We start from the raw sequence: 15,865 nt of genomic DNA, 5'->3' as shown, positions 1-15,865 counted from the left end.
CGGAGTAAGCAAACTCAATGCAGCAGATAGCAAAAGAGGGACTTGAGCTGCAAACTTGGTTTTGTTTTTTTCTTTTTCTTTTTGCCTCTTCTCCTTTAAAAAATCCAGGTCACTAAAACATGAATGCTCTCAAAGTTGCAAGTGAATGTAGTAGGATTTTAAATAACCCAAGCTGTCTTTCAACATGTTGGTATTCCCTGACTAGAGCAAACGTTATTCAGACATTGTTGTTTGATTATTTGGCTATTGAAAAAAAAAAATCCAAACAAAATCAAGAGCTACTGAAAGGAAACATTTGGAAGTCATCCAAGATGGGTGACAAACATTACATATTTGTCATAAATCGCTATGCTATGCACGACTGGAATCATCAAAGTAATTTTAACTTGGGGGAACTTAGTTCCCCCAGCAAAACCAAATGTCACTCCTCGTTTTGAAGAAACATAAAAACCTTTTCCCAGGGACAAAATGGGCATGTAAAACAATTTTTATTTTTAGAAAATAGAGTCTATTACAGTTGTGCAGTGTGTGCTTTTTACATTTACATAAACCTCTACTTTGAGCATTTATATATTTTAAAGTAGCAGTAAAAACGTTTTATAACACTAAATTAAGAAACAGCAAAATTTCTTAATTAGGTAGTTGAGAGCCTGGGCTCTAGAGCCTTCCTGCCTGCTTCAGATCCTGGCTCTGATACTTACAGCTGTGGGAGCCTAGGGAAGCTAGTGAACCTCTCTGTTCATGTATAAATCAGGGCTAATAATAGGGTTAAATTAGATGGCAACCTATAGTAAGTGCTCCATAAACGTTCTTAATGTTGTTTTCATCACTATTCCCCCCAAATGAAAAATCTTGAAATGTACCTTCTCCTACTTTAGTTAGAGGAGAAAGGATCTTGCTGTAGAGACCAGAGAAATGCCCTTCCAAAATCATCTTAATTAAAATTAGGATGCATTCATGTGGCATTTTGCAAGGTGTGTAGAGAGTAGAACCTTGCATTGCCTGGGTCAGTGTATAGCTTTGGGTCATCCTGTGGCTAGCAATCTTTTCCCTCTACTCTTGATGAGTCTTTCTTAATCACTGTCCCTTATTCGGAAATGCAGACCAAGAGAGAGCTGACACCCAAGAAGAGCTGACATCAGAGCAGCCTATGCCTGATATGCCCACTTTTCTTTGTAATCCCTAGGAAGATCAGCCAAACAACATGGAAGTGTTCATGCATATACTGGGTTTTATCTTCAGATAGACCCATCTGCTTCATCCATAGATGAAAAACTCATAAAGTATTAATACTAGGTACCATAAGCTAAGGACATTTTGGACAGTGATGACCAAAGAGTTAGCACGTTAAGATAGATGTATTCAGTTTACATGTAGTAGCTAGCCCTCACAAATCTGTATTCCCCTCTACAGCCAAATGGCCCCAGATGCTTCCTGGTCTATCTTTAGCTTTTACACACACACACACACACACACACACACTCAACAAAGAAACATGAGGAGTTAATTGTAAAAACAGGAACCTTTAGACCAGACTGAGGTCTGGAGTAACTTATTTGAAAACCTACCAATTCACAATTCCCTAGTTTAATAGCAGCCTTAGAAATGCTTTATAATATCTCAAGAGTACAATCAGGAAACTTCCTTGTCTAGCAAAAAACGGATTGTACATTATACACAGTTTAATGGTCTTCAAATTGTAACATCCTATAAGATTAAATCCAAAAGTTTCCTCTATCTTCCTTTCATTTAGGAAGAGATTGCTCAAGATTTCTTCCAGGTATTTTTTTTTTTAACTTGGTAGTCATTTATTTACCCTGAATTCATCTGTTCTCTGAATATTAAATCCAACAGGAAAGGACTTTGGAAAAATCATACCTATCTGACTAGGTTCCAAGTTATTTGTTCTGATTTCTTCTGGTCAGAAGTTAAATGTTTGGACCATGATGCCATTTAGAAGTCACTAGAGAAAGATCCTCTCCTGCGTATTATAACTGAGGAGTACCCTGCAGGTTACACATACATGATACTACCTGTATACCCAAAGCACCCATGTTTACCTCCATTTTGATCCACTATAGTAAGTGATAGACCCACCCCCAAACACACATTAGGTGACACATATTTACAGAGCTAATCACATCCATAAGCTAGTATAATAAAAATAACACAAATATAACAGCCAAATAGCACCATTGTTTATTATAGCCAAAAAATGGAAACAACCCCTATGTCCATCAACTGATAAATGAATAAAAGAAATGCATTGTACTGATACAATATAATATTTGGACAATAAAAAAGAGTGAAGTGTGATACATGCTATAACACGGATGAATCCTGAAAACATTATGCTAACTTTAAAGAAACCAGTCACAAGGTACCACATACAGTATGATTCCATTAATATGAACTGTCCAGAGGAGACCAATCTGTACAGACAGAAAGTAGATTAGTGGTTGCCTAGATCTGGGGCAGTTGGGAGAAAATGAGGTTAGTGGCTTAGGGAGGCATGGTTTCTTTTTGAGAAAATGAAAATATTCTGAAGTTGTGATAGATGCACAGTTTTGTGAATATACTAAAAATCATTTAACTGGATACCTTACATGGCTGAATTGTGAATTCTCAAAAAAACTGTGTTTATTTTTTATTGGCACCGTTAATTCATGAATATTTAGGAAGAAATGCCATCAAGAAATCCAATCTCTCATATACTTTTCTACAGGGTCTCTAAGTCCTCTTGAGCCAATGAATAAGATTTTAAACTCACCTAAGATCATAGAAGGCAAATGTCTTAATTATCTAACATAATTTTAAGAGAAATGTCATCTAATGAGAGGGAGAGAATTGAGTATGGTTTAACTTCTTTGAGCATTAGCTGAGCATCAGTTTCCTTAACTGTAAAGTGGGTATACCAGGGTTTTTTTTTTTTTTTTTGGTAGATGGTAGACTTGCTCTGTCCCACATGAAAACTGCACAGAGGGAAGGAAACTCGGAAAGAGATGACCAGACCAAGAGAGGGGTCCTCCTTTCAGCCCATTTTAGTGGTTCTTCTCCAATGTCCTACTGTTGTATGGCGATCAAGTGAACCAGTACTAGTTCACCATTAAATTCCATGCTACCACACCTATCTGAAATGTTCTTTTCTGCTTCCTTACGGGGTCAACTCCCATTCATCCTTCAGGATGCAAGTGCCCCTCTCCGTGAAGCATTCCTCTTCCTTGGGTTGAGCTGACCACTTCCTCTTTTGTGCCTTGCATTGTATCTAACCTCCCTTTATTGCTGTAACTTGCTCTGAAGGACATGTATTTGCTGACATGCTCTTCTGAGTAAATGGGGAACTCTTGGAGACTGACATTTTTAAATTCATCCTTGTGCCCCTGGCATTTAGGACAGCGCCTTGCTATTATGGGCACTTTCAGTCAATATGTCAAAGAGTGTTCTTTCAACCATGGTGACCGGTTTAAATTCCTAACAATTGGCAAGAGCTCACAGCAGAGCAACTTCCGAGAAAGACTATTCTAATTAACTTAATGACCTAGAGGAGGCATAAGCAGGCGATTACTGCTTGCCAGTGAATTTGAAGAACTAAAAAGACATTGAGATCATAAAATAAATGCCTTTCAGGATAGGTTTTTCCCAAGTCTATATAATTTTTTTCCGAGAAAAGCTCAGGAGAATACATAAGCATCATGTATTCTTTTATTTCTCAGCAGCATATGATGGTATTTATCCTTTTCGGGACCCAAACTGTGTTTTAGTTTTTATCATTTTGATACAGATCTTCTAGAAAGGTGTCATTGTCTAAGCCTTATTGGACAGCATATTCTGAACAGAAATCGATCTTTTATTAAAGAAATATATCCTCACAATCAACCTAAATGACTGTGGTGTGCTTTTAACATAATTATGCATTCACAGGCCCTTAAGAAGTCCATGAATGTTTGACCTACATCCACAGGCCCAAAACAACGGTGTTTTGAGTTTTTAATTTTACATTGAATAGCTCCTGGTTTTTGTTGTTGACAATATCTCTATCGATAGTCCCCATTTTAATTTGCTGCTTCTCGTTTTCTATATGCAGGGAATTCACCGATTTTTAAAACAGTCTAAAAGCATTAATAATTTTTGAGTGAGAACCTGTGGGCTCTCTTATGAGTAAAGTCCATGAATTTGTGGTATGCCTAAAAGTGTCTCTTGGTATAATGTTTCTTCTTTCTTTCTTTCAGTTTCTTGGTCTTTGGTGAGGTGGTGCTATCCTATTTCTTTAACTAATTTGCTGTGATAGGACATGAAATAATCTTCTAAGTTAATGGTCACTTACCAGGTATTTCCAGAGTATGACTGTCTTATCATGTGATCAGTTCCTTGTGTTTGCATGGTTCCTCCTTTAATTCCCTAATCCCATGCAATAGGAGGTGACTCATTCTCACTTCCAATGTTACTGCTGGAAAGCTACTAAGCAAATGGAAACCCGATAAAGGAGAAAATAACAAATATAGAAAAGGAAAAAAATTATAAAATGGACCTTTAAAGGTGAGAAAAAACACTCTTATTCTGACTGCAAGCCTACACCCAACCTCTACTTTCCACCCCTTTACATCCTAGAGACAACTATCAGCAATACCTGGTTAAAACAGAACCTAGCCTATGCCAGAATAAATGATAAATCATTAATAACATAGACAGAAGCCATCAAGTAGGTTTCTACATAAAGCACTGGTGCTTTTAAGCTATTGAAAATATATGTGGGCTAAAACAAATTATTCTAATCCTAGAAAAAATGTAGATCTGCTTTCATACCAAAAAATACAAAATAAAAATGGTAACCATTACAAATAAGGAAATACGAAGATGTTTTATTCCATTCTATTGAATGACAGTAAGAAGATATATAAAAATGCATTTACTGATATATGAGATTTGTATTTGCTGCTCTTCTATTGAAAGTTAAAATTCACATGAAACCTAAAAAATGGTTTAATGTAAAGGTTTTTATTTCCTAATTTATAATTAATATGTGTCAGTTGAATATTTCCAGATATTAGCTTGAGAAGAGTTCTCAGATTCAATTTTATTTTGTGAAAATTGTAATTTAAATATCTTTAGGGGTGCCTGAATGGCTCAGTGGGTTAAAAAGCCTCTGCCTTCGGCTCAGGTCATGATCCCAGGGTCCTGGAATCGAGCCCCACATTGGGCTCTCTGCTCAGCGGGGAGCCTGCTTCCTCCTCTCTCTCTACCTGCCTCTCTGTCCTACTTGTGATCTCTGTCTGTCAAATAAATAAATAAAATATTTTAAAAATAAATAAATAGATATCTTTAGGTTCTTAAACTAAAACAGCAATATAAAATATTGAGTTACATGGAGCTAAACATCTAATATTTTTAAAATTACCTTACTTTCTCATTATGAAAATAATACATTTCATTGCCATATCTAGAAAGATCAACAATATAAAAATATATCAAACCATAATTGTACCACGCACAGATGAATATATTGATGCATTTATTTCACATTATTTTCTAAAACTGTACCACACTCACAACACCATTAGAAATATATAACAGTGATCAAAATTTGAATATGCCTCTCAACTTAATCTAATCAATAAATGGAATCCAAATGCATTTTTATATTTACTTTTTTAAATGGACATAATTTTTAAAAAATATTTCATTTATTTGTTTGACAGATTATAAGTAGGCAGAGAAGCAGGCAGAGAGAGAGGAAGCAGGCTCCCTGCTGAGGAGAGCCCAGTGTGGGGCTCAATTCCTGGACCCTAAGACCATGACCTGAGCCGAAGGCAGAGGCTTAACCCACTGAGCCACCCAGGCACACCTTAAATGGACATAATTTTTTATTTAAATTTTATTTTATTTTTAGGAAAACTCTATGCCCAATATGAGACTTGAACTCATGACCTTGAGATTAAAAGTCACATGTTCTACCAACTGGGCCAGCCAGGTGCTCCCCAAATGGATTTTCAATAACAGGATTCATTATATGTTAGGTGTGTAGAACTTCCAGTTTACCAATTTTTAAAACATCAAACCTCAAATTCCCACAACCATGTCTAAACTTGGCTCCTACATCTTACAAAAGAATAAAAATGTATTTTCTGAGTTTAGAATAAAACTAAGGTTAAGAGCTCTATATTTGTCAGTTCATTCTCACCTTATTTATTAATCAATATTTACTGACCTACCATATGTGCAAGATAGCATATTGAACACACAAGACACAGAGAAGATCATAACTAAGTGAGGCCAAATGAAATAAAATGGCAAATGCATCATTCAATCAATTAGTTCAGAGAGGGGCAAACTTTTCTGTAAAAGGTCAGGTAGTAAATATTTTAGGTTTCGGTTCTCTGATGCAACTGCCCCCAGAGGGTCTCTGTTGCAACTGATCACGTTTGCCATGCTGGCATAAAGCGGCCACAGGATATGCATAAAGAAATAGGTGTTGCTGTGTTGTGGAAAAGCTTTATTTGCAAAAAGAGATAGTGGGTCAGCTTTGGCCCCTGAGCCATTGCTTGCCTACCTCTCAACAAGTATTTATTATATTTACACTAGATGCAAAGCAAAACAAAAATCAGGACTGAATTCTTTTCCAGTCAGTTAATTAACTTTATAAATAATTAAATTAACCATCCAACTGTATTGTATAATTATGTTCTGGGAGTGCAGAAGAGTTGGTCTTCAAGTTGCTTGGAAACGGAATTCCACCATTCTGGTGTATCAGATATAGTTCAAATTGCTTTCAATCTTTTGTGTTACCACGGAAAACCTTTCCCCAGATATAAAGTTATTTTGGGGGGATTCTCTTGAGTCCCAGCAGGAAACAGGGGGCATTCTGGAAGTGCTTAACTAAACAGAATGTTGTGAAGGGACAATTTAGATGAGGGGAGTTAAGTGAATCAACGGAGAGGGTGGGAAAGCCTGCAGGGAATAGCAATAGTGGGGATTCCCTTCAGTCCTCTGCCAGAAGGGGCAAGGGGAGGAAACCGTCACCAGAGTTCTGGAAGACCATAGTTTTGTAAGAGGAGCCACTGGATGGGAGCTAGGTCCATAGAGAACGGGGTCACGGCCATCATCATGGGGCAGAAGAAAAAATTGGGAAAGAATATTCCAATCTCTCTATTCCTCTCACATATATTACCAGCCAGCGCTCCCCACTGCTGAATGCCATGAGAAGCAGAGAGCAAGAGAACCCAGATGATGGAGTCCACAGAAGTCAACCTCCTGGCACAGAGAAAGGCAGAGATACTGGAACTCAAGGCCCCAAAATGGAGCTATCTAGCATAGAGCCGCATGTGAAAAGTGTGGCTAACACCTAGAACCATTTATATAGATTCTCTGATAGCCATACAAGAGGGCAATTCTTTTCAGATTAACAGAAGCTTAACTATTTGGTGGAATGCTGTGATGAAACAGAGGGAGCTGATAAGCATGTTAAAAATAAAATGCCATAAAATTTGGCGCTTTTACTCCCACATACATGACCTGTTATTGCAAAGTATAAACCAAATCTTTTTTTTCTTTTTTTTTTTTTTACTGACAGATCTATAGTATCAGTGCCCTGCAGTGTCTTGTCCATAGTATGTGCTCTACAGTAGTCAAATGAATAAATTTGTGAAAATAACCAAATTTTCCCAACTTTCATTTAAATTACTTGATTTGTATGTAGCAGGAAATTTAATTTATTAAAAAATATTATTTTAAAAGAAAATAACAAAATTAGATTAACATGACTATGGGGTACTTGTGATTCTCTTCTCTCCGTCCTCCACTCACAGCAAAAACTGGAAGCGCTATATACAAACCAACCTTCACTAAAACCCATTCATCAACCTTTGTTTAGAATGTATTCCTATTTGAAATCCTTAGTCATCATTTTATTTCATAAAAGTAAAATAGACAACAAATCAGAATTAGGTTCTTTACTTATATTTGATAAAGTTCAATTAGCCTCTTCCAAAATCACTGTGAAATCAATACAGTAGACAGTCATGGTACTGGATGCAATAATGTTAGTAGGTAATATCAGCTCCTTCTTCTATATCTCACAAGACATGAATCATGTGAAAACTTTGAGTCTAAATTAGGAAGAGATTGTTTGCGTGTAAATGTCACCTTTCATAATTGCATGCATACGTTCTGTGGAAATTTACTAGCATAAGTCTAACAACAGGTTTCCAAGTCCTGCAATGGGCATATTTTGATCCCAGAAGGCTTTAGATCTCACCTCTCTTCTTTTTAGTTTAAGGTATGGCAATAGTGTATCCATTATATTATAGCTACAAACGATTTTCGAGTTTTGGTAATTCTGAGTCATTTACCCAGCTATCTCTGTCTCCTTTATTTTCTCTCTCTCTCTCTCTTTTTTTTTACTGTGGTCCTTTCTAACTCACACTTGAATTGTTTTTAACAAGGGTCATAAGAACAATGGCCATATTTTTCCTGTAGCACAATGTGAAAGCACTTTTCTTTTACTCGCTTTGCAAGGGCATATCGAATTACATGGAATTGGCAAAAAGCAACAAGATTTTGTGTAGAGCAAATCCTGCCAAACTAATTTCTTTTCTTTCCTTTTCTTTAACCAACTGCAGAACCTGACAGATGGTATAGTAATGATTACCTCTACAAAACATCATCTGTGTCTAGTTACCGGTATATATATCATGTGTTTTTAAACATAGTGTGGTGCTCAAGTCTGAGGTGGAATCATGAAAGGAATGCTTCCTCTCCCCTCACTGCACTCTCGAATGCTGATCTCAGCATAAAGGCGTAAATGAGACTGGGATCAGTTACTGAGTGTGCCGAGTACACACAGACTGTACATCATCCTTGTCTCCAGAGAAGCTGGAAAGTGGAATTCCACCTGGCCTAGAAATCAAGTGACTTGGTGCTACCAGGATTTCTCCATACTGTACATAACACTCCTGTACTTTTTACAAAAGGACTCCCTCCTGTCAACTACTATAAAAGAAGAAAAAATCTGGGCACTAAGAAAAGGTGAAGAAATTAAAATTCACCAAAAAGTTCCTGTATATTTCAAAAATACCCCTTGAGGGACGCCTGGGTGGCTCAGTTGGGTAAGCAGCTGCCTTCAGCTCAGGTCTTGATCCCAGCGTCCTGGGATCGAGTCCCACATCGGGCTCTTTGCTCGGCAAGGGAGCCTGCTTCTCCCTCTGCCTCTGCTTGCCATTTTGTCTGCCTGTGCTTGTGCTCGCTCTCTCTCTCCCTCTCTCTGACAAATAAATAAATCTTAAAAAATAAAAAATAAAAAATAAAAAAATAACCCTTGAGTAAGGCCTGATGCTTCCTGAACATGTGAGAAGCACCAGCCACATGCTGCAATGCCAGGCTAAAATTTTATCCAGTGTGATTTGTCTGATATGAGAACTTCCTGCTTATTTCCTTTTCTTTTGTCCATTCAGTGAATATGCATTTTGAGTATTTATTACGCCCCAGGCACTAGGGATACAAAGATGAATAAGATGTTTCCTTATAACACATGAACCTTCTGAGACTTTATAGTCAGCTACTCTAGAACAGTGCTATGCGTGGTATGTGCCATTCGAAGGAGAAACAGGGTTCGGTATTTTTTTTTAAGTTTATATTTATTTATTTGACAGACAGAGATCACAAGTAGGCAGAGAGGCAGGCAGAGAGAAGAGGAAGCAGGCTCCCCGCTGAGCAGAGAGCCTGATGCGGGGTTCGATCCCAGAATCTTGGGATCATGACCTGAGCTGAAGGCAGAGGCTTTAACCCACCCACTGAGCCACCCAGGTGCCCCCAGGGTTCAGTTTTAATGGAAAGTCAAGAAGGGCTTCACGGAGAGATGGTTTCCAGCCAGGCCTTGAATGAAAAGTAGACGTTTAATGGGGAGAGGAAGATCAGGGAATTTTAGGTGGGAGAACGACAGAAGCAATGCATTTAACTACAGAGGAGCACAGTGTGTTTGGGGAGTCATGAATAGCTTCATGTGGCTATAAAACATACTTCCCCAGGGGTGAAGAATTGTGGGAAATGGCAGTTGAAGTCATTGTAAGAAAGCAAAATATCACACTAAAGAATTGGCCTTTATCCTATAGGTAAAAGGGTTCAACTGCTACTTAAGAAAAAAAAAAAAAAGAAAAAAAACAAACAAACAAGGAAATATTATCAGACTTCTCCTTTAGCAGGAAAATTCTAGCAGCACCGTAGTGGGGGTGTTGGAAAGAGGTGAGACTGCAGATAGAGAAGCCAGACAGGAGTTCTTCCTACTAAAGTTCTGTAGATTCAATTTATGTTGCTTTTGTTTGTTGCAAATTTAATATTGACTTTCTTGAACTTTGGTGACAGACAGGAGATCATGAACTCGACCGCCAATCCACCAACTTGTTCATGTTGCCCTCTGTTGGCAGAAAGGAAAGGAAGTTACAGTCGAGGGCATTATTTCATATTTTATTAGCTGACAGTACTTCAGTTTCTATTGCAACTATGTGCCAGTAACTGTGCCGAGTAGAAGATTAAAAAAAAAAAATCTCAGGAAATTCATAATGTAAGAATAAAAATAAAATTAAATTATTGTTATATGTCTTAACATATTCAATCTTGTTACATGTCTTAACATCTTGTCATATGTCTTTTTTTTTTTTTTTAAAGATTTTGTTTATTTATTTGTCAGAGAGAGAGAGAGAGAGCAAGAGCGAGCACAGGCAGACAGAGTGGCAGGCAGTGGAGAAGCATGCTCCCTGCTGAGCAAGGAGCCTGATGCGGGACTTGATCCCAGGATGCTGGGATCATGACCTGAGCCGAAGGCAGCTGCTTAACCAACTGAGCCACCCAGGTGTCCCGTCATCTTGTTATATGTCTTAACATATTCAATAATAAACACATTAACAAAAACTATAACATATTTATATAAGTTAACTTGTGAGAATATGTCTTCACTGCAGGAAAATCAGACACTACAGATAATAAGATAGGAGAAAGAAAGGAAAAATATTGGGGGGAAAATCCACTCACAATCTCAGCTACATAGATGCTTCCAAATTGTCACACAGACACATATGCACAAGCACACACACGAGATCATACCAGAGATAATATATATTTTTTCCCACTTAATAAGATACCAGGGCTATATTTACATGTTAATAAAAAAGCTTTTAGAATGTAATTTAGATAAGATTGAAACCAATTAAAATTTTTCCAGCTTTCTTCAGATATCATTGACATATAACATATGTAAATGTAAGGTGTACAAAGATGTAATGATTTGATACGCGTATTTCTTGCAAAATGTAAGGTGTACAAAGATGTAATGATTTGATACACGTACCACAGTACGATTGATACACCTCCATCCCCCACATAATTACCATTCTTTTCTGTGTGGCGATAACATTTAAGATCTACTTTCTTGGGTACCTGGTGGCTCAGTTGGTTAGGCAACTGCCTTCCACCCTGGAGTCCCATATGCGGCTCCCTGCTGAGCGAGCAGGGAGTCTGCTTCTCCCTCTGACCCCCTATCCTCTTATTCTATCTCTTTCAAATAAATAAAATCTTTTTTAAAGTTTACTTTCTTAAATCTTACAAGTATATAATAAAGTGTTGTTAATTATAGTCATTGTTCTGTATATTAAATCTCCAGAGTTTATGCATCTTATAGCTGTAAACTGGTACCCTTTGACCAACATCGCTCCATTTCCCCCACTCCCCAGTCATTGGCAACCACCATTCTATTCTCTATTCCCAAGAGATTTTTAGATTTCTTATATAAGTAAGGACATATAGTATTTGTCTTTGCCTGACCTATTTTTTAAAAGATTTTATTTATTTATTTGACAGAGATCACAAGTAGGCAGAGAGGCAGGCTCAGACAGAAAGAGAGGGAAGCAGGCTCCCTGCTGAGCAGAGAGCCTTGATTCCAGGACCCTGGGATCGTGACCTGATCCAAAGTCAAGAGCCTGTGGCCCAACTGACTGTGCCACCCAGGCGCCCCTTATTTTCAATTTTTTGAGGAAACTCCACACTGTTTTCTATACTGCCTGTACCAGTTTACATTTCTACCATTAGTACATAAGTGTTCCAGTTCCTTCACTGCCTTACCAACATCTGTTATCTCTTGTCTTTTTGATAATAGCCTAACAGGTGCGAGGTGATACATCATTGTGGTAGTGACTGGTGATTAGTGATGTTGAACACCTGTTCATTTACCTGTTGGACATTTGTATGTCTTGTTTGGAAAATTTTCTGTTTGGTCCTCTGCCAATATTTTAATCAGATTTTTTTTTTTTTTGCTACTAAATTGTATGAGTTTCTTCTATATTTTAGATATTAACTCCTTTTCAGATATATAGTTTACAAATATTTTTCCCCATTCTGTAGGTTGTCTTTGCATTTTGCTGAGAGTTTCTTTTGCTATTCAGAAACTTTTTAGTCTGTGTAAGTTCCACTTTATTTTTGCTTTTGTTGCTGCACTTTTGGTGTCATATCCTAAAAGTCATTGCTAAAGTCAAGGAACATTTCCCTTATGTTTTCTTTCTCTAGTTTTATAGTTTCAGGTGTTACATTTAAGTCTTTAAGCTACTTCAAGTTAATTTTTGTGAGTGGTATAAGAGAGAGGTCCAATTTCACTTCTGTCATGTGAATATCCAGTTTTCCTAAAGTCATTTGTTGAAGAAGCTATCATTCCCCGTTGAGCTTTCTTGGTTCCTTTGTGTTTATGGTTTGTTTGTTTGTTTAAGATTTTTATTTATTTATTTGACAGATAGAGATCACAAGTAGGCAGAGAGGCAGGCAGAGAGAGAGGAGGAAGCAGACTCCCTATGGAGCAGAGAGCCTGATGCGGGGCTCGATCCCAGGACCCTGGGATCATGACCTGAGCTGAAGGCAGAGGCTTTAACCCACTGAGCCACCCAGGCACCCCGGTTCCTTTGTTAAATAATAGTTGAGCACATATGTGTGTATTTATTTCTGGGCTCTGCCCTGTGTTCCCTTGGTCTATGTGTCTGTTCTTATGCCAGTTACCATGCTGTTTTGATTACTGTAGCTTCGTGATAAACTTTGAAATTAGATACTGCGATGTCTCCAGCTTTGTTCTTTTTTCTTAAGGTTGTTTTGGCTATTTGGAGTCTTCCGTGGTTTGATATGAATTTTAAGATTATTTTTTCTATTTCTGTGAAAAATGCCAGTGGAATTATTATAGGGATTACAATGAATTTGTAGATCACTTTGGGTGGTATAGACATTCTAACAAGAGTAGTTCTTTTTTTTTTTTAAGATGTTATTTTTAAATAATCTCCACACTCAACGTGGGGCTCAAATCCACAACCCTGAGATAAAGGATCCCATGTTCTACCAACTGAGTGAGCCAGGTGCCCCAACAGTAATTCTTCTAATCCATGAACATCAGATGTCTTTCCATTTATTTGTTTTCTTCAATTTCTTTCATTAATATCTTATAGTTTGGATGTTTTCCCTGATCTTTCACCTCTTGGTTAAATTTACTCCTAAATATTTTATTGTCTTTGATGGCATTATAAATGGTATTGTTTTCTTAACTTCTGTTTCAGATCATCTTTGTTAGTTTGTAAAAATGTAACAATTTTTGTATGTTGATTTAGTATAATGCAACTTCACTGAATTTGCTTATTAGTTCTAAGATGGTTTTGATGGAGTATTTAGGATTTCCTATATAAAAGATTATGTCATCTCCAAATAGAGACAGTTTCACCTCTTCCTTTCTGTTTTGAATGCCTTTTATCTCTTTTTCTTATCTAATTGCTCTGGCTAGGACTTTCAGTACTGTGATGAATAAAAGTGATGGGGGCAGCCTTATCTTGCTCCTGATCTTAGAGCTTTTAATCTTTCACCATTGAGTATAAATTTAGCTCTGGCTTCATATATGGCTTTTATTATGTTCAGGTGTGTTCTTTCTATATTTGTTGAGAGGTTTTTGTTTTTTTTTTTTCCATGAAAAGATATTGGATTTTAGGAAATGCATTTGCTACACAGTTTTTTTTAAGATTTTATTTTTTTAGGTAATCTCTACACCCAACATGGGGCTTGAACCCACAATCCCAAGATCAAAAGTTGCATGCTCCACTGAATGACAAACCTTGGTGCCCCAAGATTATATTTTTTTAGATCTTTCATTCTTTTAGTGTGGTGACCAACATTTATTGGTTTGTGTATGTTAAACCATCCTTACATCCCAGTGAGAAATCCCACTTGATCATGGTCTATGATCCTTCTAATTTTTTTAAAAAATTGTTATTGTGGTAAAATGTGAATAACATAAAAGTTAACCATTTTAAACTGTATAGATCCGGGGCATTAAGCACATTCACATTGTTGTGCAAACATCACTGCTACTCATATCTAGAATTTTTTCATCATTCCAAACTGAAACTTTGTACCCATTATATAATAACTCTCCATTCTCTTCCCCTGATCCCCAGCTACCGGTAACCATTCTAATTTCTGTCTCTGTGTTGTTGAGTAATCTATGTACCTCATATAAATAGAATCATACAGTATCTGTCCTTTTGTATATTTCACTTAACATAATGCCTTCAAGATTTATTCATGTTGTAGCATGTACCAGAATTACGTATCAGGGGTATGAAAGCCCAGCTCTCTTGTCTCAATCTGGGAAAAACTCTAAGGAGTAACTAACATCCCAGAGTTCCCCTGTGGAACAGGCTGAAACTACCCTCAGTGGGACTTTGCCTGAAGTCATACCTTTGCGTGACTTTTTCCCCTTCCTTATCCTGCTTCTCATATTCCCGTAATCTTTGCTCCAGGGAGGACTTTCTTAATTAAATCATCTGCACTAGAATCCTCAGGATTTCCTTCTGGGGAAAGTCCTTAAAAAAAAAAAAAGGAAAAGGGCAAAAGACTTGAACAGATAGTACATAAAAGAGCATATCCAGATAGTCAATAAACATATGCAAAGGTACCCCACTTTGTTAATCATCAGGGAAGTGTGCACTGAAATCACTGTGGTATACTACTACCCACACCCACCTGAAAAGCTCAAATGAACTTACCAAGGATTGGTCAGGATGTGGAGCAAACAGAGCTCTCATATTGCTGGTGGGAGTGTAAACTGATATTTCAGAAAACTTTTAGCTTCATAGACTAAAGCCAAATGTGCATATTCTGTAATACAGTAATTCCATTCCTAAGTACATATCCATCAGATATGTGTGACTATGCATCCCAAAGGCATGTGCTGGAATGTTCATGACAGCACTATTTGTAATAGCTTCTAACTGGGAACTACCCAAATACCCATCAACAGTTAAATGGGTAAATTAGGGGCACCTGGGTAGCTCAGTCAGCGTCTGACTATGATTTCGGCTCAGTTATGATCTCATGGGTCTTGAGATTGAGCCCGCTGTTGGGCTCTGTACACAGTAGGGAATCTGCTTGAAGATTCTGTGCCTCTTCCCACCCACCCCCACTCTCTCTTTCTAAAATAAATAAATTTTAAAACAACAACAACAACAACAGGGAAATAGCGCTCTATACAGCAACGAGAATGATGAGAATAATATAGATAATTCTCACAATCTAATGTTGAATGAAAGAAGTGAGACACAAATGAGTGCATATTGTAAAATTCCATTGATATTAAGAACAAAAGTAGGTAAAAGTAATCTTTAGTCCTAGAAGTAGATAGTGGTTAGTTACCATAGATAGTGGGGCAGTAACAGGAAGGAAGCACAAGGCAGGCTTTTGAGGCACTAATAATGTTTTATTTCTTGACCTGGTTATAGGTTACCCTTGTATTTTAAAAACTGTATATAATTTAAAAGTTACTCCTCTTAGAATAATTGAATAAACTATTGTATAGCAGCCC

This window comes from Mustela nivalis (assembly GCF_964662115.1).
Source record: "Mustela nivalis genome assembly, chromosome: 8".
Lineage (NCBI taxonomy): Eukaryota > Metazoa > Chordata > Mammalia > Carnivora > Mustelidae > Mustela > Mustela nivalis.
This window is presented reverse-complemented; position numbering follows the sequence as displayed.